The sequence below is a fragment of the Acanthaster planci genome, linkage group LG18 (assembly GCF_054643075.1).
Source record: "Acanthaster planci isolate LZ-2023a linkage group LG18, COTS_SCS, whole genome shotgun sequence".
NCBI classification, from domain to species: domain Eukaryota; kingdom Metazoa; phylum Echinodermata; class Asteroidea; order Valvatida; family Acanthasteridae; genus Acanthaster; species Acanthaster planci.
The window spans coordinates 589188-596078 of record NC_141794.1 but is presented as its reverse complement, the minus strand read 5'-3'; positions in this window follow the sequence as shown (position 1 = coordinate 596078).

Sequence of the window (6891 nt, the reverse complement as noted above, 5' to 3'; positions counted from 1 at the left end):
GACTCAAGTGTTATCAAGAGAGGGCGCAATTCATAAAAGACCAGAGAAAATAATAAGCGCTATGCGAACGAGTATTATCTGCATCTAAGTTCTGTCCACGGTGCAACTAAAATCTTACCGTCGTTATCATTTGTAGAACTGGGGATGAAGTGAAGCCAAGGAAGTACCACGAAACAACAACAAATGGAATAGTGTGCGAAAGTTAAACGTTCAACAACGTTATAATGAGATTTTTTCTCGTTTCGGCACTTTTTTAACGAAGCCCCATCGTGATTTCCAATGTTTCGGAAGACCCAAAATTCTTACTGCCTGCTGTCAGCGCTCAGTGTTACATAACTTAATTAATTAAAACTCACCAAATTTGTTATTGTCCAACTGCATTTATACATTTTAGAGCCAGCCCAAGCCCAACCAGAGTGTATGGACTTGCGACTGGACCATGGTGCGGAATGGTCACGGCGGAAGTTCCTTAATTTTTGCCGGAAGGTGGATGCCTTGTGTCTGTGTGTACCATCATCACCACCACCTTGACTTCAGTAGCTCTAGGGATCAGCAAAAGTCCTGTGAATTCATATCCATTTATCTTTTCTTTTCGCCATGCTTCGACTGCAGTGTCTTTTAAAATATCGTACAGACCGAGCTGCTAATTTTTTTACCAGTAGCTAAATGTTTCGAAGAATGTTGACCTTGGCTACATACCTTGAACCCCTTAACTTGGATAAATCACCATCCAGTCAACGTTACTTTATGTCTAATTTCCATTTTAAGTCAAACAATTTTCCCAAATGTACAAGATGAGTATATCACCATAAAAATGTGTATTCATACAAATTAATGAGCAAGCTCGATAGGACGGCCTACCCACACGGTACAGGGACACAGGCACAAAATAGGGTCTCGGGACAACACGGGCACGATAGCGCGAGATACTGGTGTCTGAGTCTCCTCTTCTGTTAATTGACCTAGTTTGGCTGTGATTTGCTCCGCGCAACACGCACGGGACAGAACCTGAACAGCCCAAACAGCCAAGTCCTGCGTTCAGGGGATTCGCAGCCATACCGAGAGAGAGAGCTGCAGCTTCAATGGGCAACTCGGGGAAGAAAAAGCAGAGAGATTCGACCCATTTCTGCCAATTTCTTAGTACGTTAATTTATGCCCACGGTGGGGCTCTTCCCGCTCCGTGCAAAGTGGAGGTTTCGACCCCGCCGGCTAGGACAAGGCTGGGAAATTTAAACTGAGAAAAAAGGACGATGAAGTCGGTGAGGAGAGTGCGGACAGAGAGGTGAATGCAATGAGGGAGTCATGATTAATTGTAGCCGGTGCGTGATGGCTCTTAGACCCGCTGGTTGAGGTTGAGAAAGAGGCGGGCTTTTGAAGCCTCTAGAACAGAGAGTGGCTCCGCAAAACACGCGCTGTACAGCCGGCAGTTGATGAGTGCCTACAGACCGTCCCGACCGGCGATAAGGGAGAGAGAGTGATCATTGTATCTTTATCAATTACGGCCGTTTTTATGACATTGTCCTCACACAGAGCTTTTGAATAACAAATCCACAATCTTGCCTATGCACCTGGCCAGCCGCACTTTTGTAATTTCGTCTTCATTTTGTTCCATTCTTTTTACATTATTTTATACCCTGCGCTGAACTGGCTACATAATTTATTGTCACATTTATCAGTAGATATTTAAGTACAGATGAGCTCAGAGATGGGGGATCGTCACGCCCCTCCCTTCACTTGCCAACGTTTTGCCACCTTCAACCTATTAGCAGATGTTGCATTTGGCGAAAAAGAGGGAAACTCCAAATGGTGATGAAAGCTGAGGACAATCGGAGGGGGTCAAAGAATTGGTTTGCTCATCAGGTTGAGCATTTCTCTACAAGTAAACAGTATTGGATCAACAGGATCGTATGACCGTATGCAGCACTGAAGTAGTAGCAATGTCTCTGTAAATCAATTAGACAAGTGGCAATACAGTGTCTCAGAGAACATATTTGCATCTCCCAAGGGGTACCCTTTAATTGTCGAAATGGTGAGCCTTAAGGGCCTACATTTTTTCTCAATTTGTTGACTTATCATCAACCCGTGGCTGATAAAATAGTACATTGTTTGCGTCAGCGATTCTTTATTTTAAAGTTCTGTTTTCAAGAAAATTTATTTTCAACTTAGCTCAAAATGACGACATTGTATACGCTAAATTCGATCCATTTTTTCGTGATGATTCCTCAAATTCCAGAAATATTGGATTGTTTTTCTCTCGCTGTCTCCGTCGGATCCATGCCACGAATTGGAAAACTTCTGAAACGGAGCAATGGATTTACCACAGACTGCTTCAGACACTACATACCTCTATGCCGGGGAAAAACAAGAAGCCCCCCCTCACACGCATCGAATTTGCCCCGGGGCCCCAGGCGCGCTACCCCTGGTCCTTCAGCGGTTAATGGACGGTCTATCCACGGGCTATCCTATAGCCAGCAAGTAATCATCGTGAAGTGGCCAATGTGAGTCTAGAATGTACCTCCAAGTGGTCCTTTCCCCCAATTCGACCCACTTTTTTTTAGTGCGCTTGTTGAGATGGGGGAAGAGAGGAGAATCGAAGAAATTACTGTTTTCTTCTTTCGGGTTTTTTGTCACTGGTTTTTCAAGAGTTTTTCTCGTGTTTTCCGAAGGCGGGAGGGAGGGAGGCGATTGCCCCCCGGACATGCCGGCCAGAGTGATGGGCATGCAGATCAGACTCGTTGCTGGGCCAAATCACAGAACGGGCCGAATTTAGTGAACTTCTGAAGTGCATGTCTTGCATTTTCGATCCAGAAAAAGGTTCAGATGCCTCGTCCCGCGTCGCCAGTCAAAACCCGGACAAAAGAACAAATTTGAACTAAGTATATTCCTGTTCTGCACAGAAGTGGTTATCAGTGACAAATCTACAGTTCTTAATTATTTTTCCTATTTTCACTGAATGACTGACTTCAAGTACTTGAGACATTAGAGATCTATACCATACGAAGTAAAATGTCCGACACATAATTTCTGGAAAAATGATTGTGCTCTGAATTCTTGTTTTGAAGTGAACTTACTTCATGGATAATCCGCCTCGAGCAGAAGTACCCCTCATCGGTTGAAAAGAGTCACATTGGTCAGGAGTATTCATTTTGTTGGTAGCGGTGCGACCGTATCGCGTGCATTTCATAGCCCTGCGTGAACCAACGAAGTTCAGTTCCGACCAAAGGAGCCTCCGTTGCTCTGAAAATTACGCCCTCTCTCGGTTAAGCTCGAGACTCATAAGGTGAGAATCTCGTGATGTTTTTCTCAGTGAATCTTGCATGATCAAACCACCCACTCTCTGTGAGGTGAGCAAGGGAGTTGGACAGCCAGCTTACTGTTTTTCCCCTGGGCCTGTGCTGCAGCGTGCCGCCAGCCCGTTACATCAGCCCACAATACTGCGCTGTAAGCCAAGCGCGAACAACCCGCCATTGTGGTCCCACGAGGCCATTTCGGTAATTTGTTACGCAGCGGGCCGTAACACGGTCTCGACCAGGGCGACCCATCCCCTCCCATTATCATGTATTATGTTATGACGACCGACCTCCCCCCCTCCAATCACCACGGCTATGGCAGGGCGAGACGCAGTCAGGCCAACTCTTTCCTCTCCCGCTTCTACCGCGGCAGGCCCTGAGACAGCATTTTAGGCTAGGCCCTTGCACGGCTCACTCGATGATGCGTCACCATGGTAACGTGTAATTTTCCAGCGCTGTGCTGGCTGGTGTGGGCTCTACAAGGCCGAGGATATTTGTTGCATGGGGGCCGATCGTACGTTGCTGGGTTGGTGTTAATGAGGACTATACAGTAAACACCCATATTTCATGCATTTTCGTCGTTTAAGACATTTCCCCTTACATAGGACGATGAAGAAACACACAGCAGCCAGTCGCGGTATAGTAGGTCACCAGGGTTTTCCAAATAACAGCTTTTTCAAAGTTTTTGGCTTAAAGTCCGTTTCATGATTTAGTCTCCTGGTAATTGTCAGAGCTGGGCTCACTGAAGCCTCATTCTTATAGCAGACAATTTCCCATGCTACCAAAATTGGAAACGCTTTCACTTGGTACAGCAGGTCAACCTTTTAAATAGATGGTGAAACAGGATGAGATGAAGTGGTCTAAGTGTCATCTGTCGTTACGCGGAGCCACCAGCGGCTCAAGTACAAACCGAAACGGCCCATGTTTTCCCAGCTCGTGCATGTAAGGAATAAACTGATTATCAACCCCTATGTCCCGACAATGCAGATGCAGTTACAATATCTTTGAGGGAATGCCTCTTTAAAAGTTTAGACAAAACTACTTTCATGTGAAAGATTATGACTGTTTGCGGTATCATCTTTATTTCTGCTGACATAGCATTTGATTTTCATAAAATATAACGAGAGACCTGAAGAGAAAGATTGAGAAAAAAACAAAAACTTCAGATAAAACCAGGGAATATAGGTTTCCTTTTAAACAATGGTGTGAACACACAAGAGAAAAGAATAACATATATTGAAACAGCAGATGAAAGTAAATTTTTAAACTGTGAAAACAAGAGCGAAACGGTTGTCATAGCTCAGTCACAATTATGAACAAACCAATTCTGTGTAAAGGTATAGAAATTTTTTATTGATTAGAATATTAACCAAAAGGTGAAATTAAAAATGTCCAATGAATTATTTGATGTAAGGAAAATATGATTTCCGGAAACTCATCATACATAATGCACAGCTTGGGTATTTTACGTGTCCGGCAATATTGCAATTCGAACATCATTCAAGTCTACGGTAAAGTTGTCTGCATTCCGTATGCAGCCATGAAAGACATCATGCGACTCGTCCAAAATTTAATCTCGCTTTGCCCCAAGACGGGATGGAAACCTAGACACTAGCTTGTAAGAATCCCAAACCAGTTTTCCTTTAACGTCAGTAATATCTAGTGCTGTTGGAGAGGATTTCGCCAGGCTAAACAAATCGGGAAATCTCGTTCTATACTTTGGTGTACCCGTATACCGCGCGTTCGGGTCCACTGCGTGGAGAGCGACTCGGCGCCGAGAAAAAAACAAAAACCCGCAATCGCATGCCGCAGATACCCGATGGTGTCGTTGGGCGTCCAGCCAATCCATTGCCATTGTTCTGTGATCGGTTTACATCGTGCCAAAGCTGTCCGAATGACTAATACGCACGCGCACCTGGTTTCCACATTCCATTTCTATATTTTTTAAGTACTCGTGTTCAGATCTGATTCCAACCAATCATGCCATCACAAAGCCGTTGACGGAAGGGAAAAAAATCGTAGCAACCTATCGACATGACTAATGACTAACTGTAATACATGTAAACCCTCGAAAACCTTAATCAGTCTCTCAGACACGCTTGTGACTTCGAATTAATAGGTGTCACCATGGGTGGAGATTTCTTGTCACGCGTGTGTGTGTGTGGGGGGGGTGATTTCTGAAAGCTTAGCACGGCCTCCATCCCAGGTGAGGTCGTGATGCTGGCAAGTGCACAGTCAGTGGTGCAGGCAGTAGGATGCCCACAGTCAGTGACTTAAAAAGTGTGTGGGGGGTGATCACACTGGTAACCCCCTCTCCCCATCCCCCAAGAAAAAAGCAGCAGAGGTTGTTCATGGATTTCAAAGGGGGGGGGGCAAGCGGGGCATGGCCATTCGCTTGGGGGCAAGTGACCCCCTCCCACCCAGTTACGCCACTGCCCCTAGGTCAAAAGTGGGGTATATATCACCCACCATCCCCGGGGATCTCTGCCAATGGGTTAGACGAAGTAGGAAAATCCAAGGAAATTCGGAAGTTGTTGCCAACAAGGTTCTCCGATCGAGCTGAAAGGTTTTGAGCATAATTCTGCGCAGTTTCAAAATGAAACAATATGAGCACGCACGCAACAGGGAAATTACAGCCCGAGTTAACTGAGGTGGCCGGCTGTTGTTAGTAATGGGACTCCACGGGGTGAAACTAAACCTCGGTTGGGATTGTTTTCAAACCGAAACCCTGAAATACGGTGACGGCTAGTCCTTTATTGTTATATGTTGAGCACACCAATTTAATCCACATGCTCAAACTCAGTCCCGCCCACTTGTAACATGATCATTACCGGTCGATTTTGTTCGTCTTCTTTTCTTTCTTATTTTAACAATCTTTCTGCTTCTTCCCGCTGAGTTAAACCACATGAATCTGTCTGTTCATTTTGTGTTGTGATAGCTAAACCTGGGACAAAACAATACTGGGTGCAATCAAACTTGGAAGGGAAGTCTATCGATCCCTTATAAAAGAAGCAGTGGGGTTGTCCAGTTGATTGCCTTGTGCTTGACCGCTTCTCTAAAGCCTATCACGAAGTATTCCCGGACCGACGACTGTTAAATTCTCCCTGGCCCAACAAAATCTACCCCCCCACACACACACCCAGACACACCGCCCTGAGACCGAAATGAATTTGTCCCATGCGTATTTTCAGCCTCGTTGTGCCATAGCTATCAGCACACTGAGCTAAGCGTCCCCAGAAAAAAAAAATCACTAGAAAAAAAAGGTCCGACTGCAAAATTGGCGCGAAGCCTCCTCGTCCTGTCGGGGGGGGGGGTGGAAGAGGGAAATGGCGGTAGAAAAAATTGCACAGCCGATCACGTTCCATCGCCTTGTCGGCTTCTGTCTATGTGGTCTTCTCTCCGAGTACTCCAGTATCGATTGTGCTCCCCTTTTTTGCGCGAAAATATTAAGGGTGTGCGTCCCCCTACGGAACGAAATTACATCGTTCCTGAGGTTAATAGAAGTTCCGGGCAGGCGATGTATACGAGCGTGGTGGGGATGGAAAGGGGTAACATGTAAAACCGATCGAGAGCGGTATCGGCCTGGCTCGGTGTGTTGTTA